This window comes from Bison bison, unplaced genomic scaffold (genome assembly GCF_000754665.1).
Source record: "Bison bison bison isolate TAMUID 2011002044 unplaced genomic scaffold, Bison_UMD1.0 scf7180017864177, whole genome shotgun sequence".
In the NCBI taxonomy this organism is placed as follows: Eukaryota; Metazoa; Chordata; class Mammalia; order Artiodactyla; family Bovidae; genus Bison; species Bison bison.
The window spans coordinates 382,537-409,453 of NW_011494749.1; the positions used below are offsets into that span (position 1 = coordinate 382,537).

The 26,917-nt window shown below is 40.9% G+C and overlaps 2 long non-coding RNA genes and 1 pseudogene across 3 annotated transcripts in view; 1 reads left to right on the plus strand and 2 right to left on the minus strand.

Annotated features, from left to right (window-relative positions):
- LOC104990293 overlaps nucleotides 1–93 on the plus strand; it is a 1,829-nt gene extending 1,736 nt beyond the window's left edge. The window contains exon 2 of the long non-coding RNA XR_825495.1: nucleotides 13–93. This is a non-coding gene — a long non-coding RNA (uncharacterized LOC104990293). The remainder of the gene's footprint in view (nucleotides 1–12) is intronic.
- LOC104990294 overlaps nucleotides 1–1,380 on the minus strand; it is a 3,898-nt gene extending 2,518 nt beyond the window's left edge. Inside the window, exon 1 of the long non-coding RNA XR_825496.1 lies at nucleotides 19–1,380. This is a non-coding gene — a long non-coding RNA (uncharacterized LOC104990294). The remainder of the gene's footprint in view (nucleotides 1–18) is intronic.
- Nucleotides 1,381–2,381: 1,001 nt separating this feature from the next.
- Nucleotides 2,382–3,983, minus strand: LOC104990295 (annotated as a pseudogene). The gene has a single exon (XR_825497.1). The product of XR_825497.1 is annotated as an E3 ubiquitin-protein ligase RNF38 pseudogene (transcript).
- Nucleotides 3,984–26,917: the final 22,934 nt, after the last annotated feature.

The following is a 26,917-nucleotide window of genomic DNA, read 5'->3' on the forward strand; positions in this document are numbered from 1 at the left end:
GGTTTGGAACACATGCATGTACGCTCCTAACACACACTAACTACTTAATAAGCAAATCTGCACACATCTCTAAGAGCCCCATGCGAAGAAAAGACATTCCCAAAGAGAGATCAGCCACAAGAGTGCAACAATTCTGGATTTTACCAAAATAGACCCTGCTGCCTCCTAAATTGCCAACGGCCTCTCAAAAATTTAATGGAAAAGGGGTAGTATGACAAGAATTCATCATCCCAGAGAGGGAAGAAAGAGCTACTTTTCCTAGTCATTAGTACAGTGTGCCTTGTTAATTAAGTATCTATATAAATTAGAAAAAGTGCTTTACTTGCATGCTTCAATAAAATGAATACTGAGTATAGTAATGTTATGTTAGATCTGTACAGATATAAATTTTTTGCAGCTATATAAAAGAGTCTATGTATAAGATGGGCTTTTGCCATTTTAAACATGATTTTTTTAATTAAAAAAAATAAAGATTAAACTATACGTGATTTGTAATGTAGTTGATTATTACGCCAGTAATTTTGGTCTTTAACACACTTTATTCATTAGGAACAGGTAGGGAATACTCTAATGATTTAAAAGTAACATGTGCATTTCACCACTGTTTAGATGTATTTCTGATGCACTGACAAATACAGGGGCAAACAAAGTATGCAAAATCCTACTTGTAGGACTAGATAGAGGCAACAGTGTCTGGAAAAGGGCAAAATTGTGCTTCTGTGTGAATTGACTTTACTGAACTCTAAGCTGTGATAAGCTTATAGTCTTCAAGGGAAGGCAAGTAGCATGGCAGTAACAAGTAGTTAACACTGTCTGAGTAGAAAACGGACACAGCCAAACGAAAGCTGAGGTTGGCAGCAAGTCATCACAGTCCTGACTGGAGAACTGCAGCTTGTGCCACTGCAACCAGAAGAAGGACAGCAACTGCACGAAGAGGCAGACAATGGTGAAGACACTAGAAGAATGAGAGGGGAATTCAAACACTGCTAGAAAAATGACTTGAAACGATCTGAATTATGCTCAAGGAACCTATTAAAAAAACAAAGAAATCCACACAGCTATGTATTCTTTTCAGAGCAACTAAATGCAGGTCAATTCCTGTTTTACAGCATTATTTTTTATACAAAAATCAAATCTTCATTTATACTGCAAGTATTCTGGACACCTGTTATATTAATTTTTTTCTCATTCAACAAAAAAGAAAAGTGATAAAACATCAAAGCACACCAGGTCTAAGGAACTCGAGCTGTCACAGCACTTGATCCATCCTGGAAACGAGGATTTCAATGAGAAGCACGTTTACTGAGGGGAGAAGAACTAGACAACTTTCAAAATTGGAGCTTGGCAGAACAGAAACATAGTCTTCTTAAAACAATTTTGTTGCCTATGGGAGCTTGAACAAATAACATATCAGAAGTCAAGCTGAGTTAACAGATTTTTTTCTGGTGGAATTAGAAGAGGTGAGACTTCATGGGACCAGTGGTATTCTTAGAAATATATTACTCAAATATCTTCAGAATAGACCACAAACCTAAACATTAAAAGAAAAAAAAAAAAATCACAAGCATGTCTGGCTAAGAAGCTTACTGAAAATGTAAAGGAAAACCAAGAGAGTATCAACATTCAAATCACTGATTGAAATGCTAATATTGCTAACTGATGATGTATGATATTGCACCTTCTTTTTGGAAACAGCAAGTTGGAGATTTAAAAATTTCTTTTTCACGACAAAAATCAAAATTTCAGGTTCATGGAGTGAGAATCTATTACACTTTTTCCTTAAGTGACCCAGTTGGGACCACCAACGAAGAGAAGGTGACAGCTGCCTGAAGCAAAGGAAGAAGGCTTTTCTCATTCCATTCACTGGGAGGGAAGGGGATGGAGTATTCAATGCTTATCGTTGATGCACCCTTAGCAATCAGTGTGCAACAGCAAACACAAGGGGGAAACCAGTGTACAGTACTAGTGCTGTTTAAATAACACACCAGATTATACATTGCAGCATAATTAAAACTACACACACATTCTTGGTACATGCTGGTATATAGGATCTCATACACATGTTAGCTACCATGCCCTCACACAAGTAGTTTCACACATTCTCTCTCTCACACACACAGATACATTTACCATCAACAGTCATACGCTGCACTCATTGCCACTCACAGTTTCTGAAGGCTCTATATAAGGTAGATTGCTATATCATCTGGAGCTACCACTTTTAATGAAAGCACATGCTAAAAGATCACGTCCACTGTAATCTTGCAGCAACACTCGGAATGATCACACAAAAACCAGGGAATGTTAGTGCACACACAAAATTAAGCTAAAGAAAAAGTCTTTGGAGTTCCAATCACACGGTTAGTATAACAATCCCATAATTGTGAAGACTAATTGTAAGCTTTTATAGTTGATTAAGTCACACAGTGCAAAGAAAGGTCCATTGACCCTTTTGGTAAAGGGAGGGCTGGAAGCCACACAGATTAAGTTCAATGGATAGTCCGTATATACATGTGATGAGGAACACCCAAACTAAATTTGTGCTCTTAGGCTGGTCATTCTGAATCCCGATGCACTTCTGAAGCATCAGCTCGGCAGATTGGGCAAGTACGATTTGCCTTAAGCCATTTGTCGACACACTTGGCATGGAACTCATGGTTACAGGGTAAAACTCTAAGTAGCTGCCTTGACTCAAAATCACACATGCATACTACACACAAAGTCTGTTCTTACTGGTGGTTGTTAGGATTGAACCGGTAAGAAGGAAGTTGTTCAATATCTGCTTTAGTCAGTCCTCGAGGCTTGGCCTCTCCCAGTCGCTCTGCTAGGTTTAACAGGGCCTCGTAATTTTCTACTTCTCCATCATCCACATCCAATTCAAAGCTGAAAGTTGGGCCCACTGCAGGTGGCAATGGAAGCATTGATAACACATATGGTAGTAAGCTGGGATGGTAAGGGGGTGGTGGTATGGGCTGCTGGGATCGGTATCTACTGTGTCCTGTGAGCCTCCGAGGCATAAATGGAGGATAAGGTACTCCATACGAAACCTCCTGATGCAAAGGATCATGTGTTAGGAACTGCAAAGGAGCTGATGGAGGTAATGTCGGGGGATGGGCAGATGGAGGGTAAGTAAAACCTCCCACAGGAAGATGTTCTCCTAAGAGTTCCACTTCGTTTTCTATCCTTTGCAGAGGCGATCGTGACTGCTGTGTTTGGAAAGGGACAAACTGGCTTGGAGGTGGCAAATGAGGAGGATGATGGGGAGAAAGATGGGGAGGATGTAAAATAAACGGATCACTGGAAATAAGGGGTGGAAATGCAGCATATGGTACTGGTAAGTGCTGAACAGAACATGCTTGAAGCATTGGAGGAGGCACACTACAGACAGGGAGGTGCTGTCCACTGAAAACCACAGAGCATCCTGGGACCTGTTGTGTACTGCAAGCAGGGATGTGCTGGCCTGTGCAGAGGGGAATCCCATGTGGTGCCACTGTTGTTACTGTGTAAGAAACAGGGACGGTGCCCTGATGGAGCTGATCATGTATGTCAACCACTACTGCATTCTGCTGGGGTGGATGAGCAGCAGGGTGTAACAGACGGGGAGATACATTCGGAGGGTGGAAGGCTCGAGGTTCTTCTATTGCTTGCTGCTGTGCATAAGGGAGATGGTGATAATTTTCATCTTGACTAATGGAATTAAGTCGAGACTGACGATCCCTTCTTCCTCTCTGACGCCTGACAGGAGGACTTCTTCTGTTGCGTGCAGGTGTGTTGCATCGTTCCCCTGAGAAGTGATGTTGGCTTGGTCAAACTGAAGGGGGCTGCCTATTTGATGTCATCTCCCATGGTCGCATTGGTGGTGAGGGAGCTGGTGATGCTGATGTATAATCGAAGACTGAATGAGAGAGGCGCTGTCTCTTGGGACTTGGACTATCTTCACTCTAGCGAGCCCAGGGTGCGAGACCGCCAGACGCTCCGCCCCTCTCCCCCTCTAAAAAATTTTCATATGGTTAATTTTTTTGTCTAGGATGTAACTGATTTGCGGGGGGTGGGGGTGGGAATAGCTTTACTGAGATATGATTTGCATACCATACAATTCACCCATTTAACATGGACACTTCAGTGGTTTTTAGGATATTCACAGATATGTACAACCATCACCATAGTCAAATTTAGAACATTTTCATCATCTCAAGGAGAAACTCCTCTCACTCATCTGCCTCTGCAAATGTCTCACCCTTATACCCCAAGTAACCACTAATCAACATTCTGTCTCCATAGATTTCCCTATTCTGAGATTTCATGTAAGTGGAATCACATAATATGTGGTCTTTTGTGATTGGCTTCTTTCAGCTAGCACAATGTTTTCAAGGTTCATCCATATTGTCTAATATATCAGTACCTCATTCCTTTTTTATGGAATAATATAATATTTCATTGTACAGATATATGAATAATATTTGAATATACTGAATATATGAATAATGAATAATATTTCATTGTACAGATATACCATTTATTTATTCATTTGTCTGTTGATGGACATTTAGGTTGTTTTTACCTTTTGGTGAAAGCTGCCATAACTTATATACAAGTTTCTGTACAGGCATGTTTTTGTTTCTTTTGGGTGGAACTGCTGGATCATATGTTAACTCTATGTTTAATTCTTTGAGTAAACTGCTACACTGTTTTCCAAAGTAGATGAGCCATTTTACATTCCCATGAAAGCTTATAAGGATTCTACTTTCTTATCATCTTCACCAATACTTGCTATTAATGGCTTTTTGATTTCTAGCCATCTTAGTGGGTGTGCAGTGGTTTCTCATTGTGGTTTTGACTTACATATCCCTGATAACTAAAGATGCTGAGTATCTTTTCATATTCTTACTGGCCATTTGGAGAAATGTCTTTTCAAATATTTCCAATTAATATAATTACTTTCAGAGAATAAGTAACAGGAGAGAGAAAGCTATTTCATTGACAGATCTTTTAATGTTTGAAAACAAAAATATAATCAACTAAGCTAACTTTAAAGTCTGTAAGCTTTTGACCCTAAGTTTGTTTTTAAGCACATTTATTAGAAAATCCAATACTTTGGCTACCTCATGCGAAGAATTGACCCATTGGAAAAGACTCTGATGCTGGAAGGGATTGGGGGCAGGAGGAGAAGGGGACGACAGAGGATGAGATGGCTGGATGGCATCACCGACTCGATGGACATGAGTTTGGATGGACATGAGTTTGGGAGTTGGTGATGGACAGGGAGGCCTGGCGTGCTACAGTTTATGGGGTCGCAAAGAGTTAGACACGACTGAGTGATCGAACTGAACTGAACTGATTAGAACATCTGGCTCTGGGTGAGTGACCACACCATCATGATTATCCTGGTCATTAATACCTTTTTTGTACAGTTCTTTTGTATATCCTTGCCATGTCTTATTAATCTCTTCCGCTTCTGTTAGGTCCATACCATTTCTGTCCTTTATTGTGCCCATCTTGCCACAGGACTGGAAGAGGTCAGTTTTCATTCCACCTCTAAGAAAGGCAATGCCAAAGAATGCTCAAACTACCACACTCATCTTACAAGCTAGTAAAGTAATGCTCAAAATTCTCCAAGCCAGGCTTCAGCAATACATGAACCGTGAACTTCTAGATGTTCAAGCTGGCAGAGGAACCAGAGATCAAATTCCCAACATCCGCTGGATCATCGAAAAAGCAAGAGAGTTCTAAAAGAACATCTACTTCTGCTTTATTGACTACGCCAAAGACTTTTGACTGTGTGGATCACAACAAACAGTGGAAAATTCTTAAAAAGAGCTGGGAATACCAGACCACCTTACCTGCCTCTTGAGAAATCTGTATGCAGGTCAGGAAGCAACGGTTAGAACTGGACATGGAACAACAGACTGGTTCCAAATAGGAAAAGGAGTATGTCAAGGCTGTATATTGTCACCCTGCTTATTTAACTTATATGCAGAGTACATCATGAGAAATGCTGGGCTAGATGAAGCACAATCTGGAATCAAGCTTGCTGGGAGAAATATCAATAACTTCAGATATGCAGATAACACCATCCTTATGGCAGAAAGTGAAGAAGAATTAAAGAGCCTCTTGATGAAAGTGAAAGAGGAGAGTGAACAAGTTGGCTTAAAGCTCAATGTTCAAAAAACTAAGATCATGGCATCTGGTCCCATCACTTCATGGCAAATAGATGGGGAAACAGTGGAAACAGTGGCTGGCTTTATATTTTTGGGCTCCAAAATCACTGCAGATGGTGATTGCAGCCATGAAATTAAAAGATGTTTACTCCTTGGAAGGAAAGCTATGACCAACCTAGACAGCATATTCAAAAGCAGAGACATTACTTTGCCAACAAAGGTCCGTCTAGTCAAGGCTATGGTTTTTTCAGTAGTCATGTATGGTTTTGAGAGTTGGACTATAAAGAAAGCTGAGCGCCGAAGAATTGATGCTTTTGAACTGTGGTGTTGGAGAAGACTCTTGAGGGTCCCTTGGACTGCAAGGAGATCCAACCAGTCCATTCTAAAGGAGATCAGTCCTGAGTGTTCATGGGAAGGACTGATGTTGAAGTTGAAACTCCAATACTTTGGCCACCTTATACGAAGAGCTGACTCATTTGAAAAGACCCTGATGCTGGGAAAGATTGAAAGAGGGAGGAGAAGGGGACGACAGAGGATGAGAACGTTGGATGGCGTCACCAACTCAATGGACATGAATTTGGGTAAACTCCAGGAGTTGGTGATGAACAGGGAGGCCTGGCGTGCTGCAGTCCATGGGGTTGCAAAGAGTCGGACACTACTGAGCAACTGAACTAAACTGAACTTGCATGAAATATTCCCTTGGTATCTCTAATTTTCTTGAAGATGTATCTAGTCTTTCCCATTCTACTGTTTCCCTCTATTTCTTTGCATTGTTTACTGAAGGCTTTCTTGTCCCTCCTTGCTGTTCTTTGGAACTCTGCATTCAGATGGGTATGTCTTTCCTTTTTTACTTTGCCTTTCATTTCTCTTCTTTTCCCAGCTATTTGTAAGGCCTCCTCAGACCACCATTTTGCCTTGTATTTCTTTTCCTTGGGGATGGTTTTGGTCACCACCTCCTATACAATATTATGAACCTCATCCATAGTTCTTTAGGCACTCTGTCTATCAGATCTAATCCCTTGAATCTATTTGAGTCTTCCACTGTATAATCTGTATATATCTTTAAGAAACTACAGCTTGTCAAGCTTTGGTGTAATATCAAAGGATATCCATAATTACCTGAAAAGGCTGTTAAAAATCTTCCTCTGTTTGCAGTTACCTATTTAAAGCTAGATTTTCTTCATGTGTTTCAAGCCAAACAACATATTTCAACAAACCAAATGCAAATATGAGAAGCACTATGATCATTTGTTTTTTATTAAGCATGACATAATGGAAATTGGCCAAACAAATCAAATGTCATGTTTCTCACCAGATTTTTTTTTTGTTTTAGAAATAATTATTTTTCATAAAATATATTTGTCAACATATAATGGGTTTGTTACTATTTTAAATGAATGAATGAATGAAGTTTTTTAATTCCCTATTTTAATTTCTTAGTTCTCTGAAGTGGCTCAGTAGATATCTAAACCACCATGGCGCTTAACTTTTTCTTCAGTAACGAATTTGAGGAAAATACCATAAACCCCTCTGTGACAGTGGCTACTCCTATGAAAGGAAAAGTGTCATTTTAGTCTTTACTGTATTCTGGGCATACAACGCAAAGCCTAGCACATAGTAGTTACTCAACAAATACTTTGCTGAATTGAATTGATTGTAATTATGGCACTGATCCTCAGCTCACACTGTGTTCATTCATGTTTTGGAGTACATCGTTTTTCAAAGCAAAGATTTAATCTTGTTACAGAGCAAAATAGCTACTCTTAAAAGGCATCAAAGAGGTAAATTTGACTTAACTACTGCTTATTGTACATAAGAAGTAAGCAAATTTCAAAATCCAACTATGAAATTCATTCACTGTTTTTTTTTTTTTTTGGCTTAAAATTGTCAGTGGTTTTAAGTGTTGCTCCAGAAAGACTGGAGTCAGGCTGCCTATGTTAAAATCCTGGCTCTACTATTAATCACCTTTGTAAATGGGCAAGTCTTTAACCCATCTGTGCCACAGTCTTCTCATCTGTAAAATGGGATATTATTAGTTTTGTAGAACTGTTTTTTGGTAGGGTTATTTTGAGAATAATGATTTAATATATATAACTCAGAGTTTTATGTATTAGAATAGTGAATTTAAAAGAGTGTTTGACATTTAGGTTATCAATAAATTTTCCCTAGATTCCATAAAATAGGAAAAATTCATGAAATATTTATGACATGGTATATAATCATTTACAGTGAATATTAGTAAAAGTACTTTGGAATCTTTTGAAAACCATTACATACATAGGAGATAATATTTATATGGTACAGTGGGTGAACAGAAGGGACTGCTTATGATCTAAGTAGAATAGTCTAGAGACACTTGCCTCCCGGGACCTACCTAGCTATCCCAAGGATGAGCGAACAATATCTTCATATCATATAACTCATTCACAGGCTGTAACAATCTACACATCACATTTACACACACCCATTCATGCCCCCCAAATCTGCATATATAAACATAAATGTGTATTTTCAAAACAAACACATCTTCGTTTGTATTCCCAGGAAAAGTGTTTTGATCAGAATAAGCTATGCCATGCTGTGATGACAAAATAAATCCCCAAATCTCAGTGACTGTTAAAGGCTGAATTGTGCCTTCCTCCTACATCCATTATTTGAAGTGCCAACCCCAGTATTTGGAGATAAGGTCTTCAAAGAGGTGATTTAGTTAAAACTGGACTTGGGGTGGGGCCCTAATGTAGTATGACTGGTGTGCTCAGAAGGTGAAGAGACAGCAGGGATGTTCCCAGACAGGAAAAGGTTATGTGAAAACTCAGCAAGAAGGTGGCCATCTGCAAGCCAGGGAGAGAGGCCCCAGAAGACATCAAACCTGCCAGGTACCTTAGCTTAGACTTCCACCCTCGAGAACTATGAAAAATAAGTTTCTGTAGTATGAGCCCCCCAATCTACGGTATTTTGTATGGCAGTCTTAGCAACCTGATGCTGTTGTTATTTAGTCACTAAGTCATGTCTGACTCTTTTGTGACCCCATGGACTGTAGCCCACCAGGCTCCTCTGCCCATGGACTTTTCTAGGCAAGAATACTGGAGTAGGTAGCCATTTTCTTCTCCAGGGGATCTTCCCAACCCAGGGATTGAACCAAGTCTCCTGCGTTGGCAGGTGGATTCTTTTCTGTCTGAGCCACCAGGGAAGCCGTAACAAACTGATACAGAGACTTAATAAAAATGTATTTCTTACTCATTGAAAGTCCAAAGAAGGTAGGCGAAGCTCTCCTCCACTTGGTGACTTGGAAAGCCAGGCTCCATCTTTTGTGACATTACTGTCTCAGTATTTTATGTGGTTCCATCCCTACTACTCCCAGTCACAGGCCAGAAGGAACCCATACGTATCTCCTGCACTCACAGTCTCCTGGGACGGACTAATCACATGGCCATAACCTGCCACAACAGGAAGCTGGGAAATACAGGAAGCACATGGCAGATAGGGTGAGCACTATTTTCTCGACCACAAAATGGATTCATTTGGGGATCTGGTTAAAACAAAGAATGTAGTTCCCCAAATGCCCAGATTGTGTCTCTCTCTTATTTTTTTTTTTTGGAGGCACCAAGCAGTTTGTGGGATCCTCAACCAGGAATTGAACCTGGGCCATGGAGTGAAAGTGCTGAGTCGTAACCCCTAGACCACCAGGGAGTTCCCCAGATTGTCTCTTAGCGTAGGAACATCTATTTATCCCCTGTGGAACACAGGGTTTTATTAGTATTTAATTACAAGCAAATGGGAATTCGTTCCATTGTTTTAAAAAATACATGCTGATTTGTTTCCTTGTGTTATTTTTAGCCCTCTGGAGATTTCTTCTATAGTTTTGCTTTCATCATTGAGCATGTATTACTTTATACTTCTGTTAAAATATAATTTCAAATGAAAATAATCTCTTGACAAACCTTAGGGGAATATTAAAGAAAACAGAAAAAGTCACTACTTGAATTCATATTTATTCAAGAACACTTTGGTATCAAATCCCAACCCTTCAAGACCTTCCCTCAAGAATCACCCCACTCCTTCCAAAATACACACATATACACAAACGCACCCTTCTTTAACTTGTTGTCTTCTTTGAAAACAAGTTTTCTTGCTTCCACCAAAACTAATTTCAATTCAAAACAAATTAATATTCATTTATTGACACACCATATCATTTTTTGTCAGCCACTTGATAAATTGTTAGCAACAATAATGTTCCAGGGTCTCTGAAACAGTAATGATTTATTTTTTATTTATTTTTTAGTAAGCTGTTTTTTAAAATATAAATTTATTTATTTTAATTGGAGGCTAATTACTTTACAATATTGCATTGGTTTTGCCATACATCAACATGAATCCGCCACAGATGTACACGTATTCCCCATCCTGAACCGCACCCCACCACCTCCCTCCCCTTACCATCCCTCTGGGTCATCCCACTGCACCAGCCCCGAGCATCCTGTATCATGCATCGAACCTGAACTGGCGATTCGTGAAACAGTAATGATTTTAAATGCTACAAATTTATATTATCAGATCAGATATTGTCATCTTAGCTTTTATCCATGATAATCCTGCCTAGGAGAGCCTCCCCTTTTGGATCTTATCTACTAATGAAAAATTGAGGACAACATAAATTTCTAGTAATAAGGTCATTCTAAAGGAGACCAGTCCTGGGTGTTCTTTGGAAGGACTGATGCTAAAGCTGAAACTCCAATACTTTGGCCACCTCATGCGAAGAGCTGACTCATTGGAAAAGACTCTGATGCTGGGAGGGATTGGGGGCAGGAGGTGAAGGAGACGACAGAGGATGAGATGGCTGGACAGCATCACCAACTCGATGGACAAGAGTTTGGGTGCACTCTGGGAGTTGGTGATGGACAGGGAGGCCTGGCATGCTGCAAATCATAGGGCCGCAAAGAGTCGGACACGACTGAGCGACTGAACTGAACTGAACTGAATAAGGTCATACATAGCTAAGCAAGCTATAGCTCACTAAGATTATGTGGCTAATGAAAATGACAGCAAGTAGACGTATTGACATATGTAAATAGATAAAATAGCAATATTATATAGGGGTTATTGACTATCTTACTACATGTGTGGTGTTATGTGATTTTATATCCACTACTATGTTTAATTCAGACATAATCCTATGAAATAGGTAAGAATTATCATGCCCAATTAACAGATGGAGACACTGAGTCTCAGGGAGGTAATCTGCCAAATTATAATAGCCAGGAAAGAATACTGAACCCAGAACTGATTCAATCACAATGCTATTCTCTTCTAAATAATAATGTAACATTTCAGAAACTAGATGATAAAGAAACACTAGATAAGTATAGTAGCTGCTGCCAATTCAGCTCAAAGGTACACCCAATGAAAAATATAATTTTTTAATTAAAAAATTGGGGAAGTGAAGTACAAGACAACATATAGCACAGGGAACTCTACTCAATATTCCGTAATAACCTATGTGGGAAAAGAATCTGAAAAATAATGGATATATGTATAGCTGAATCACTTTGCTGTACATCTGAAACTAACACAATGTTATGTCAACTATACTCCAATATAAAATAACAAATAAAAATAAAAAATTGTTCAGATAAAAAAATTGGGGAAGTACAGAAAAAATGAAACAGGGAAAACCCTACCCATTATTTTACCATCCTAAACCAACACATTCATAATTTGGCATACTTTCTTCCTATATATCTTCTATTTGTACACATACATAATTTTGTCTTCTACACTGTTTTCACTTACTATAACATAAAACTTTGTCCATTAAAAAACTTAAAAACAGCTTGAAGTTTTACAAGTTAGCATTAGTTTGTATTAGTTAGGATTAACTTCATCTATGAATGAAGGAAAGCCCACAAACAACAGTGTATTAAAGTTTATTTGTACTTCAAATAAACATAGGCAGTTTAGAGTTGGCATGATGGCATCATGGGACCACCAGGAAGCAAACTCCTTAAATTTGGTTTCTCCTCCATCCTCAATATGCAGCTTCTACACTATGATCCAAGATGCCTTGCTGGTCAGTTGCTCAGTTGTGTCCGACTCTGCGACCCCATGGACTGCAGCATGCCAGGCTTCCCTATCCTTCACCATCTCCCGGAGCTTGCTCAAACTCATGTCCATTGAGTCCATGATGCCATCCAACTATCTCATCCTCTGTCGTCCCCTTCTCCTCCTTCCTTCAATCTTTCCCAGCATTGGGGTCTTTTCTAACGAGTCAGCTCATCGCATCAGGTGGCCTAAGTACCCCCAATTATCAAAGTCTCAGTCCATCAGCAGAAAAGAGAAAACGGAAGGAACTAGAAGGCTACCTCTTTTTTAAGAATACTTCTTGGAATTTTCTCACACTATATTTATGCATATACTATTAGCCAGAATTCAGGTACATGGTCGTGTCAACAGTGAGGGAGGCTGGGAAATGCAATCCTTTTTCCAGGTGGCAACATACTTGGTTTGAAATTATGGGATCTACCACTGTAGAATAAGGAGAGAATGGATTCTGGAGAACAACTAGCAATCTCTTTGTAGCTGAGTTCTTTTTTCTTTCTGTAAAAATTAATAAAGTTGATTTTTAAAAATTTACTTTTTAATTAAAGGATAATTGCTTTACAATATTGTTTTGGTTTCTGCCATACATCAACATAAATCAGTCATAGGTGTACATATGTTCTCTCCCTCTTGAACCTCCTTCCCACCTCTTCTACGTTGTCACAGAGCTCCTGTTTGAGTTCCCTGAGTCATACAGCAAATTCCCACTGGCTATCTATTTCACATATGGTAATATATATGTTTCCAATAAAGTTGATTTTTTAAGTTTATTTATAATCCTCAATAAATTATAAGCCCTTTCAAAACACTTTCTCTTGAATTAGAAGGTATATGCACTCTATATTTTTTGCATTCCTCTTCCCTCCTCAATATCTAATAAAATATTTGACATACAATAGAAACTCAGTTACAATCAAGATTTTCTTTCTTACTACAAAGAGAATATTTTCTTCACTATCTGCCATGTCTTACACACTTTATTTCATTACATCCCACTTTCCCTCTGTGAGTACACATATTATTGCCTCTGGGCCTCTGTAGAAAGTCTTCTCTGACATAATAAAGGAGCAGACTCAGAGAAATTAAACAACTTGCTGGAAATTATACAGCTAGTACTTAGCAGAGCTGGGATTTGAACCCAGGACTGTACAGTGCCCAGATTTATCAATGTTTTTGACAGCACAGTGCATCTGAGCTCAGAACATCATCAGGAAGAAATAAATAGTTCAGAGAAGCAGGAATTTTTATCTATAACAAGGCAATCTATCATTGATAGCTATTGGAACCACCGATGCTATGAGTCACAACCAATGACCATCTACTAGAGAAAAGCAAAATTCCTTGAGTTTGAAAAGCTCTTTTAATTTTTTCTTCTATATTAGATTAGGTTTTCTTTACATTTTTAAAATCAATTTTCCCAGACCTCAGAGTCTGGATTAATCACACTTCCAGTTAAAAAAAAAATTTTTTTTTAATCTTTTTAATGGTCTTTATGTTTTCTTAATAAGATCTGGAAATTGTGCATTTGTTTTTTCACACATTCATAAACACTTATTAGGGACCACTCACTACATTCCCAGCACTCTGGCTCTGGTGAAAGAAATAGTCCCTATTTATAAACAGCTCGCCTGGCAGTGAAATAGATAAGTAACCAGTAGCAACAATAAAAAATTGCAATTCTATGCCTTTAAGGCAATACAGAGGCCAGCCTAGGGAGTCAGGGAAGGCTTGCCATAGATGACGCTTAAGGAAGATTTAGAACTAATCTGGAAGCAGAGTCCAAACTCGGCCAGGCAAAGTAATGTGTGTATGTATGTGTGTGGCATGAGGGTAAAGACATGAAAAGGGAGAGAATCTGAAGCATTGCAAATGCTCCTGGCAGATACCAAACTTCGTGTTGCCTGAGTATCAACGCAGAGCTTAACCATTATTAACCATATTTCTCGCCCCATATCTCACAGCTTCTGATTCTATAGACCTCAGACAGGACCCAGAATTTTGGGGGGCCACACTGCAAGGTTTGCAGGATCTTAGTTCCTGACCAGGGATGGAATCTGCTATTTCAGCAGTGAAAGTATGGCATTTCAACCACTAGACTACCAGGGAATTCCCAGTAAGTGGTGATTTTCTTGAGGATGGTATGAGGACTGCATTTTGAGAAACACTCAAGAAGTAAAGGAAGTGGGTGAAGGCAGGGGGTAAGGCTGGTGAAGCAGGCAAAAAGACACAGGCAGTCTGACTCAGGAGTTTGAAGTATAATCTGGCAAGGGGACAGAAATTTCTAAGTAAAACAGGGAATGATGTGACTTGATCTATGTTTTAGAAAAATCACTTCAGGTCTAGTTTGCAGGAAAGACAGCCTGGGAGACGGGACTTTAACCAAGGCAGTGGGGATAAAGATGGAGAAGTGAAAATGTTTTTAAAACATATTTTGGAGGTAGAACATCCTAGATTTCAACTTGAATGTGGTGTGTGTTTATGGGGGTGTGTGTTTATGGGGGTTCCTCCTTCTAAGTAGGAGGACTTTCTGAATTAATGGCAAAACTGGAAAATGGGTAGATAGATCAGTTTTTAAAAAAGACAATTTCAGCATGAGGCTGAGAAAATCCAGTAAAAGTACTGCTAGTAAAATGTTCTTTTTTTTTTAATCTGGGTAAAAAAAAGTTTAAACCTGTATTTGATTTAGTTTCTGAATCTTAAATTACCATTGAATGTCATGAGATTTCCTAAATCCAGGCATTCTAACTTCATTAAACACTGATCCCAAGCAAAACTCCTCTATTTCAGGCATAGTCTGATCATTCCTTCTGGCATTTGTGCATGCTAAGTTGCTGAGTCATGTCCGACTCTTTGTGACCCCATGGACTATAGCCCACCAGGCTCCCCTGTCCATGGGATTTCCCAGGCAAGAATACTGGAGTGAGTTGCCATTCCCTCCTCCAGAGGATCTTCCTGACCCAAGGATCAAACCCGCCTCTCCTGTGTTTCCTGCATTGACAAGCAGATTCTTTACCACTGAGCCACCTGGAATCCCTCTGGCACTTATAGGATGCCTTCAAAGAGGATCATTCTTTCTTTCCTACCCATGAGGGAAAGAAGGAGAAATTAAATCACTGTTCTGGAGCAGATGTTTTCCTCCTGAACTATGTAAGAACGTTGCTAACTTATTTCAGAATCAGTCTCCAGGTGCATAAAATGTGCTAGGCCCTTCTGAAATTTAAGTTATCTACATTAGTGGGTCACACATAAAGGTAAAAGGATAAAATCCACTCATATTAGAAATACATAGGCATGAAAGAGTTTCTCAGAAATAAAGGATATTGCATCTGGAAGCTGTTAAGACTGCTTTCACGTGATTACCTAATAAAAGAACATTGTAATTTCTAAGTCAGGGCTTAACACCCTGCCATGGTCACAGCCTCAGCAGCAGACAGGGACTGAACAAAGCGATATTTATGGAGTAATAACTGGCACTAAGAATAAAACAGACTCATAACTAGAAGAGTCTCAATTATACCTTTATGAGTCAGACTAGTCATTCTGGTTTGCCCATTATGTAGCGATAGACCTAGTCAGGCTGGCAGTCACAGGAGATCCGTAACCTTGATCTTAGCAACTGAATGTTGTCTCAGGTTCTTATTTATTGAGAGATAATGAGAGCTACTTGCTCTTTCTCAAGAACATTTCATTTGCTTTTGTTGATAGAAACTTCTTGAAAATCAGGCTTGCCCACCACCTCCTTCTTAGAAGTAAAACCTTAAAGATTTGATTCTCGCCATCAAGGAGCTTATCAACTAGGGACATGAAAAGCTCAAGTACACAAAGTACCAGGCAAGACTGTAGTATCTAACTCCAAAATGGTAAAAACAAAGTCAAGTAGGACTAGAGAGGAGGAAAGGATTACTCTGGGGCGATCAGGTAAGTTTTCATTGAGGATAGGAGCTGAGTCTTGAAGTATACAAATTCTGCTTAAACTGAATTCAGGTGTCTGCTTATGTTCGTTTTCTACGGCTTTGTAATAAATCACTGCAAACTTAGCAGCTCAAAACAATATTTATTTACTAGCTCTTAGTTCTGGGCAGGCTCAACTGGGCTCCCTGCTTAGCATATCACAAGGTCAAAATAAAAATGTTGGCCAGGTGGGGCTCTTTTCTGAAGGCTTTCAGAAAGAATCTGCATCCAACTTTATTTGGCTTGTTGGTAGAATCTAGTGTCTGGAGGATGGTTGTGATCCAGGGGCCACTGTCTGCTCTTAGAGGCCACCCACATTCCTTCTCACACGGTCTCCTCCATATTCCATAAGTCAGTGACGACACATCAAGTCCTTACACGTCCAGTCTGCTGCTTCTGCAACCCAGCAGAGAAAAAGCTCTGCCTTTAGAGGGCTCTCTGTATCTTAAGGGCAACTAATTTAAGGCTATAATCATCACTGCTTCACAACACATCTTATACTGTGTTAGTTTTGATTGAATAACCAGGGACAGGAATCTTGGGGGCTACCTTGAGAATTCTATCACATATTATTCTGTAAATTTACCTTACAGTGTCTATCAATTCACTAATCAACTGGCCACTTAATTAAGTGCATTGTACCAGTTATGCTCATACAAAGTGGAATTTATTTTAGTTTGAAAGATTTTTCAGGTGCTTCAAAACTTGAAGTCCGTTCCAGTTTTTTCAAAAGTACAACATTTTCAATTAAAAAATATATTTAAATAGTATTTCAAAATGTTTCAATGAAGATGTGTAAAAGCATTATTCAGGGAGCTTTTAAAGTGGCACATGCTTTCTGCCTCAATTTTGCTCCATAGGGAGCAGAAAGTTGCTTCCTTCCCACTCTCGCCCTATTCGTAGAGACTCACCCCTGTAATGAGTCAACGTCATCCATTTCTTAATCCACAATCTCGTCTCTGTTCCCCACACATGCTTTGTTCTCTTTTGTTTCTGGAACTGTCACAAACGTAATGCCTTCCCATGCATTATGCCTATTAGCATCTCATATATACTTCAAAACTTTGTTCAAACCCTGCTTTCTCCATACTGACATGTTTTCCTGCAATCCAACTCACCAATCAGTAGTATCTTTGGGCTATATCACTTCTATTTCAATCTTAATTTATAGATATACAGATAGATTAAAAAAAAAATTTTTTAATGACAATGTCATTTTTATATTACTCCAAAGTATTCGGTGCAAGGCACTAAAAAATATTTATAGACGTTACTAAATTGTTCCAATGGGAAAAATCTGACAGTTTCTCATGATTTACTCCTATTGACATTATCCATCTAGTTGTTAGATTCCGCAAATATTTTTAAACTAAAAAATAGTTAAACCAACAAGCAACCACCTGGTTGTGGCCCCACATTTTTCATTTATGAAGAGGCTTCTGTCTAAAGCTTGTAAGACGTGAACAGGTATCACTGGCAAAACTCATTCACTGTCTGTCTGTTAAGTCGCTTCAGTCGTGTCCGACTCTGTGTGACCCCAGAGACGGCAGCCCACCAGGCTCCCCCATCCCTGGGATTCTCCAGGCAAGAGTACTGGAGTGGGTTGCCATTGCCTTCTCCGTAACTCATTCACAGTACCCGGAAATTAAAATAGAATCTAGGTAATAAAATAAAGTCTAATCTTTTTTTCCCCCTTTCCTTTGTGCTTAGTCTGGCTTCACTTGCTCGCAGGGTGCTGTGTACAGAGATCCTGAGCGAGGAACATCAGACCTGAGTTCCTGGTGCAGTGTGGCTACACCTGACATTCCAGCCTGGGGACCATGTGCAGAAGCTGTGAACGAGGTTCATTCCTGATGGTGGGTGGGCCATAGGCAGAGATGCCGCACCTGGTACTGTGCCTTGCCCAATCACACCCCGCCTTCCTCTCGCGAGAACTCCACTCCCTTCCATTGCCCCACTGCCAAGATCGCTATGAAGTAGCCCTACTCACAGGTTGCTCTAGGGGCCAAGCTTACATCTCTCCATTTTTTGGTCAAAGAGTACAACTTTGCTTTGAACCAAACTCAGCTTCATTCTACTGGCTCAGATGACACGGGGCAGGAGGATCCCACTCGAAAGCGTCAATAAATCCTTTCATATTACCAACCAAATGACTATAAAATGTTCTGGAGCTAAGAAGCATTCTTTTCTTCTTTCCCAGCTCTACCAAGATATAATTGACTCATAACATTGTATAACTTTAAGGTGTACAACCTGATATGTGAAAGCCATTCTTATTAATAACTTGGCAGCTTAGATTTTCTATGATTATCGGTTTTATTTTTCTCAGTTTATGTGATGAAAACAGTAGCTGCTCATCAAAAATCCTCTTCTTTAGCAACATCTGTTCCAGATATCAGCTGCCCGGTCTGGAAACACATTTCCTAGCAGCTCCTGCAACTACATGTGGTCATGTGACTAATTTTTTGCCAATAAAAATACGAGAAGAAATGATATGTGCCGTCATGGATGTAGCTCTTTCAGAAAGTGTTTACTCATTATTTCCCCATCCTTTAATGAACATAGACATCAAGGCCCCAGGGAAGCAGGATCTCACATGGAGGAGCTTAGGGCCACGATTTTTCACGTCCAAGAGAGCTGCTGCTGATATGGACTATTCTCCATCTCACGAGTTATAAAATTCTGCCGTATCTCAGCCACTGTATCTTAGGGTCCATTTGTTAGCCTTCCATAACTAGCACACTTCATTTCTGTATTTCCAAAATATCCAATAGATACGTAATGTGGCTCCCATAGGATACGCTTATTTATATAGAAATCATCCGAAGGAGTGGAGAAGGCAATGGCACCCCACTCCAGTACTCTTGCCTGGAAAATCCCATGGACGGAGGAGCCTAGTAGGCTGCAGTCCATGGGGTCACTGGGAGTCGGACACGACTGAGCGACTTCACTTTCACTTTTCACTTTCATGCATTGGAGAAGGAAATGGCAACCCACTCCAGTTTTCTTGCCTGGAGAATCCCAGGGACGGGGAAGCCTGGTGGGCTGCCATCTATGGGATCTCACAGAGTCAGACACGACTGAAGTGACTTAGCAGCAGCAGCAGCATCCAAAGGAGATGAGACTCAAGTGATCACTGAGGAAAATGCCACCCAGCTCTGATACTAAACAATAGTTGTTTTCATCTTTGTGAAAAGAAGCTTATTTACAGTAATTGAAAGCAGAACTTCTAGTTAGCAGTAGTCCTGAGGCAATGTGGTTTGGGTTTTGATCAGTCTGTGGCTTATGGTCAAGGAGGCTTGCTGGATGGCCCATCTCTGTCTCATTGAAAAAGTAGGGGAAAAAAACTAAATTCTTTTCTATCTAAAGCCAGAGCAACGTCCTTCGGTGTCAATTTCTTCTAATTTAAATTCTCGGATATTGCATTCTCTGTGAAGGGTTTCTTGACCACCATCCTCTCCATACCTGATACCAGGGTAAGATATCTTTTCTCAAAGTATCCCCAGGACTCTTTACAAATCTCTCATCATGCTAATGCCTCTGCCTCCTCGCCTCCAGCTCCAGTTTATTCAGTCCCTTGAGTGTTCCCTCTGCCTAGTACAGTGCCTGACAAACAGTAGCTGCTTCATAAATGACAGTTGAATGAATGAACGCATGTAAGGGCCTCACCAGATGCTGTCTCTCTGCTTATTCCCATAGATATCAACGTCATAATAGATAGTTTCCAAGTCCCCCTTGAAATCTTTTTTTCTCATTTTTGTTACCATGCGTAATTACTTTCTGGGCTTCCCTGGTGGCTCAGCTGGTAGAGAAGCTGCCTGCAATGTGGGAGACCTGGGTTCGATCCCTGGGTTGGGAAGACCCCTTGGAGAAGGAAAAGGCTACCCACTCCAATATTCTGGCCTGGAGAATTCCATGGACTGTATAGTCCATGGGGTTGCAAAGAGTCGGACACAACTGAGTGACTTTCACAATTACTTTTACTTGTTGAAACTTTCACTGCCTCTGCTTAGACCAGCCAGATTTATGTGGCTTAAGATATTCTCTTGAAAAAGCCTTTTTTAATTATAATTTTTTATATTCTCAGTTCTTTACTACATTGTAGTGTCAAGAGTTAGCAGTGTGTAAAGCAATTATCCTTCAATAAAAAATAAATTAATTTTAAAAAATTAGCAAAAAAGAAAGAGTTAGTAGTGAGGGGACTTCCCTGGTGGCCCAGGGGCTAAGACTGTGTTCTCCCAATGCAGGGGCCCAGATTCGATCCACGGTCAGGGAACTAGATCTCACATGCTGCAACCAAAGATCTTGCATGCTATAACTAAGAGCTAGTGCAACCAAATAAATAAATAAACATTTAAAAAAAAGAGAGAGTACTGAGGAATAAAGAGAGACCTGCACAGAAGTCAGGAGCTCTTGAGTCTCTTTATCTCTTAGAGATACTGGATTCCACATGCTGCAGAATATGGGAGTGGATAGCCTTTCCCTTCTCCAGGGGATCTTCCCAACACAGAGATTGAACCCAGGTCTCCTGCATTGCAAGCAAATTCTTTACTAGCTGAGCCACCAGGGAAGCGCCTTTATCTCTTTATTTCTTAATGCCCCACCAAAAGTCCACTGTAAAATGATAGTGAGTGAATTAGATAAAAGTAGGTCTTAGACCCATTCCTCAGACAAAATGCTATATCTAGAAATCATAATAAATTTTAAAACAGATAAAATCATAGCTCAGTAAGGAGCCTCTGAGAAGCAGAGTTTGAGCAACACAGCCTAGATCATCTCTAAATTCCCTTTCACCAGTAAAAGCCTGCAGTTTTATGTAAATTAATTGTCCTGCACTTGTTATATGCAAATGATGTGATCTTTGGTACCTTCAAATCTGTCAAATAATAAATAGTATTGTGTATTAGCTGTATCTAATAAAATTATCTTGTGGTGACGTAACATTTTTCAGGGATATTTATAGAGGCAGTAGGGCGCTGTCATTTCAGCGTGGACTTTGGAGTAAGGCAGAACTGAATTCAAATCCTAACACTTCCAGGAACTAGCAGTGTGACTTGGGCAAGTTACTTAATCTCTCTAAGCCTGTTTCCTCGCCTGTAAAGGCGGATGAGAATACCTGCATGACTGGCTGTTGGAAGAATAAAATGGGATGTTATACACAGAACATAAAAATCAGCTGTGTTTAATTCACTTTCATTATTTCACTTAATCTTCACAAGGCTAGTGTTACTACTACTCTTATTTACAGAAAATGTTGCGACTAAGAAATGAAATGACTCACCAAAATTCATCCCGGGGCTGTTTCCACCATCCCACTCAGGAAAGAAACAAGACAAACAAAAGACAAGGGGATGTAAAGCTCGGGCTTCTGCTCATATCAGGTGTTCATTAAACATTTGCTAAGTGGCCTGAGTAATAAAACTTCTTTTTTTATCTCTCCCCCACTCCCATAACTTGGAAGACTTTCCTTGTCCTTAAAATCATGAGGTATAAAGGACTTTGCCTCTTCCTCAAAAATAATAATAATAATAATGGGGAGTGGGGAGAATCTTTCCTGACAATTCAATTTTGTATAAAGCACCTGATGTATCCTGACAGCTATTTCATTAACTGAACTTTAAACAGTGGCTCCAGCCTCCCTTCCTTTCTCCTCCTCCTCCTTCTACACTGAGGTCATGGTGCCTAATTTAGTCCACCATCATAATTTCTACCCACAGCAAGCTGATATCATCGTAGGCAAGCACAGCCCAGACTTACTCTAAGGCAGAGAGATGGAGACTCAAGAAAGAAAATGAAGGCTCATATTCATTCTTTCCTCCCTTCCCTGCCCAGTCACTTCCTTCTTGTCCTAACGCATCAGCGAGTCTGCTCTTTTATGAAAGGTTCCAAAAGGAACTGGAGAGATACAGATTAAAATTCTCTTTTTTAAACAGTATATTTCAACATATACGCTTAAAATACAAGAGGAAATGCAGATTTCTGTCTCATTCCCTCACAGAGATGCACATATTTGAGTTGTTTTCATTGTAAAGGAAATTCGAAAAACAAAGGACAAGCAGGGTTAAGTAATCACAAAACGGCCTGTCCTCATTACTTGTGTGAAATCCCCAACTGCATCACAGGGACAGCATGTTAAATCAATAGAGACTTGTGCTGTTAATTTCCAAAAAGGAAGAAATGCTTGAACTAAAATAGTCTATGTCAAGTCTGCCCATAGGGAACGGAAACCCCTTTAATTCCAGGTCTTTCTACAACTAGGTAAGTTCCAGGAAGTTCATGAACCACTTTTCAAAATTTCCTGCCTTTTGGTGGGGGAAGGAGGGAATACTTTGTTGACACCAAAGCTTAAGTTGTGTACAGCACTGAATTTATAATCAGGTGATACAAAGTACAGGTGTATATACAGGTGTCTGTAGGTGAAGGGTGATGAGGGTGGGTTGGGGCTTCGGAGATGGAAGCACATCAAGGTCAGGAACAGGTAAACCTCTCACCCTTGGTTACTTTTTATTCCAACTGCTCTCCTTCCCTGGACCGTGTCTCCGCACTCAGAGTTGAGGAGAGGAGATGCCACTTTGACTTCTTAAAGATCTATGGCCATCTTTTTCCATTCCCTTCCAGGAAGAAGCTAAGAGAGAGAGTGCTTCCACTATATAAACTCATGATCAATAACTCTAAAAAAATTTTTTGAAATATAGTTGATTTACAATGTTGTGTTAGTTTTAGGTGTACAGCAAAATGATTCAATTATACATACATATATTCTCATATATATATGAATATATATTCTTTTATAATGATCAATAACTTTTTAAACCATGCACCTTTTTTTTTTTTAACTTTTTATTTTGTATTGGGGTATAGCTGATTAACAATATTGTGATAGTTCCAGATGAACAGCAAAGGGACTCAGCCATACTCATGATCAATAACTTTTGACCAGGTTTGCATGATCAAATATTTGCAGGGTCTAGTGAGGACCAGGGCGATAAAATAAAGGGGCTTTTACTAGAACTTCATGATGCCTCTCTTTGGTGCGTCTAGTCCTTGTGAACCATAATAGGTATCTCCACCCCGATTACCTTTTACATACAGATTGTAGAAACCCACAGAGCAGAGAACTAGGCAGTTTTCAAATAAATGTCAGCTGATTCTAATGTTTCATAAGAGTTCCTCCCTTCCTTTTCTCTCCTCCTTGTTTATGATCTCTTCAAACTAACAATGTTCTTCATCTGGCTGGGGATTTCTTATCTTAAAAAAATTCCTTACATTCTTAGAATGGCCATAAGTTCTGAGCTGCCATCTCTGAGCTTTTCCCTGGAAAAGTGAACAGCAGCTCCCCTCAGGCTTCCCCTGAGCTATCAGAGTGGATAACAAGGCAGAGAAGGTGTTCCTCCACCCCATCACCTCCCAGAGGACCCACAGTGGATATGAAGGCAGAGAAGGTGGTCCTCCACCCCATCACCTCCCAGAGGACCAGAGTAGATATGAAGGCAGAGAAGGTGGTCCTCCACCCCATCTCCTCCCAGAGGACCATCCTCTCCCAAAGAGCAACTGGTCTCCTCTAGAGAGGGGCTGGAGAAGCAGGTTGGGATTTTGAGATCAGGAAGAGTATGTGCATCAACTGCACTTTTTTCTACCCTTGTCTTTCCCTGCTCCCTGCCACTTGGTCTGTGGATGGGCTCGCTCAGGTGCTGAGCTGGTCCTCACAAGAGCAGATAAGGGAGTAGCAGCCACCCCCACCACGACTCATGCCCTCAGTGATGCTCAGCAGCAGTCTAGAGGACTAGAAGCAAACTTAGTCCCTAAGTGGCCTGTGAAGTTTGGTACCTCCTTTCTACAGTGTGATTCTCAGCTTTTCCTGCTTCAGAATTCTCTAAAGGGCTTTAAAAATTCCTCACACTGGACTTCCCTGGTGATCTAGTGGGGAAGACTCTATGCTCCCAAGATAAGGGGCCCCAGTTCAGTTCTTGGTCAGGGAATAGATCCCACATGACACAGCTAAGAGTTTGCATGCTGCAACTACATACCCCACAGGCTGCAACTAAGATCTGGAGCAGCCAAATAAAAAAAAAATTTTTTAGTAATAAATTTTAAAAATGCTCAGTCCTGGGTCTACTTTAGAGCTGCTGCTGTTGGTACGTCACTTCAGTCATGTCCGACTCTGTGTGACCCCATAGACGGCAGCCCACCAGGCTCCCCCGTCCCTGGGACTCTCCAGGCAAGAACACTGGAGTGGGTTGCTATTTCCTTCTCCAATGCATGAAAGTGAAAAGTGAAAGTGAAGTCGCTCAGTCATGTCCGACCCTTAGCGACCCCATGGACTGCAGCCCACCAGTCTGCAGTCTGAAAATCCCTCCATCCATGGGATTTTCCAGGCAAGAGTACTGGAGTGGGGTGCCATTACCAAATCTCTGGGGGTGGGGGCCAGGCAAGTGTACTCCTAAAGCTCCAGCAAGAGTGAGGATGTGCTTCCTACTGTCTAATGCCAGCTTCAGGCACTTGTCAAGTCTGCACCTTTGAGCCGGGCCTTGAATAATGGCTGTGTCACAGTCAAATGCTAGTTGGCAGTCTGAGGCCTTCCTTGTCCACTTCCAGTCTTTCTCTTGCTCTCTACCAGGCCTGGATGTCACCTCCCTCCTGCTCAGTTAGCACTTCCTCTCGAGACAGAGTCTGGCCTTAATTCCATTCAATTGCCCTATCTCTGCCAAGATGGCTAAGGCCATAGTGACCCACAAAGGCTCTCTCACAGCTCACCACAAGCTTTATTTGGAGCTTCTGTTCCTGCACTTTCTTCACCTAACATTTATTGAGCATGCATCCTGTGTCAGGCTCGATGCCAGGTGCTTTATATTATTACCACATTTAATCCTCACAACAGTGTATGAGGCGGTATCCTTATTTTTGCAGGTAATGACACAGAGAACTTGAGATGATAAAAATCTTGCCCAGGACTTCTCTGGTGGTACAGTGGATAAAAATCCACCTGCCAACGCAGGGGGCATGGATTTGACCCCTGGTCTGGAAAGATTCCACGTGTTGAGGAGCAGCTAAGCCCATGTGCCACAACTACAGAAGCCGGTATGCCCAGAGCCCCTGCTCCACAAGAAGAGAAGCCACCACGATAAGAAGACCGAGTGCTGCAATGAAAAGTAGCTCCTGCTCATCACAACCAGAGAAAGACCATGAGCAGCAACAAAGACCCAGCACAGCCCAAAATAAGTAAATAAATAAATGATTTTTAAAAAACCTTGCCCAGGGTGTCTTACTCTAGGCTTGCTTTTCAAGTACAAGTCTGACTGACTCCAAAACCCATGGTCTCCACATTGCTGCAATGATCCTCACTGATAAAGACCTGGTTTCTGTCTGGAAGTGTTCATAGTCTCGTTAGGAAGACACACAGAGGAGATAAGCATGAAAGTAGAAGGAGACTTGGGCTATGGGTACATGTGGGTGGTGCACTGACCCAGAGAAGGAGTCCTTGAGAAGATGATACTTTGAATTGAGCCCTAAAAGATGAATAAAAGTTATTCAGATGAAGAGGGTGAGAACCCCTCTTACACAGCTGTGGAGTCCAGAGAAATCAAGGCTTCCTCAAGGACTGGCAAGAAATTCAATGTGGCTGGAGGATGATGTGGAGGAAACAGCAGGAGATGAAGATGGACAACCAGGCAGGGCAGGTCATGAGCCTTTAAGTCATGCTAGTAAATTCTGCCGGAGAAGGCAGTGGCACCCCAATCCAGTACTCTTGTCTGGAAAACCCCATGAATGGAGGAGCCTGGTAGGCTGCAGTCCATGGGGTTGCTACTAGTCGGACACGACTGAGCAACTCACTTTCACTTTTCACTTTCACGCACTGGAGAAGGAAATCCAACCCGCTCCAGTGTTCTTACCTGGAGAATCCCAGGGATGGCGGAGCCTGGTGGGCTGCTGTCTCAGGGGTCGCACAGAGTCCGACACGACTGAAGTGACTTAGCAGCAGCAGCAACAGTAAATTCTGCACCTTATCCTGATGACAATGGGTGAAGGATTTTATGCAAAAGAAAGATAAAAATCTAAGTTGCATTTAGGGACTTCTCTGGTGGTCTAGTGGCTAAGAATTTGCCTTTCTGTGTAGGGTATATGGGTTCAATCCCTGGTCAGGGAACTAAGATCCCACCTGCCAAGGAGCAACTAAACCTGCAAGCTACAGCTAGAGAGTCCTGACGGAGCCTGAGGTGGGGGTGGGGGTTTCTCAGTCTATCCAGCTGAACTGTGGTGTTGAAGACTCTTGAGAGTCCCTTGGACTGCAAGATCAAACCAATCCTAAAGGAAATCAATCCTGAATGCTCATTGGAAGGACTGATGCTGAAGCTGAAGCTCCAGTACTTTGGCCACCTGATATAAAGAACTGATTCATTGGAAAAGACCCTGATGCTGGGAAAGATTGAGGGCAGGAGAAGGGGAGGACAGAGGATGAGATGGTTGGATGGCATCACCGACTCAATGCACATGAGTTTGAGCAAGCTCCAGGAGATGGTGAGGAACAGGGAAGCCTGGCGTGCTGCAGTCCATGGGGTCGCAAAGGGTTGGACACAAGTGAGTGACTGAACAACAGCCAGCTGTGCAGAACACAGGGAGAGGAAACACAGCAAAGGCAAGCAGAACAGAAAAGTACACACCACTTTCTGTTCCCAATGGAAACTGGCTGTAGAATACCTTAAATTAGAAAT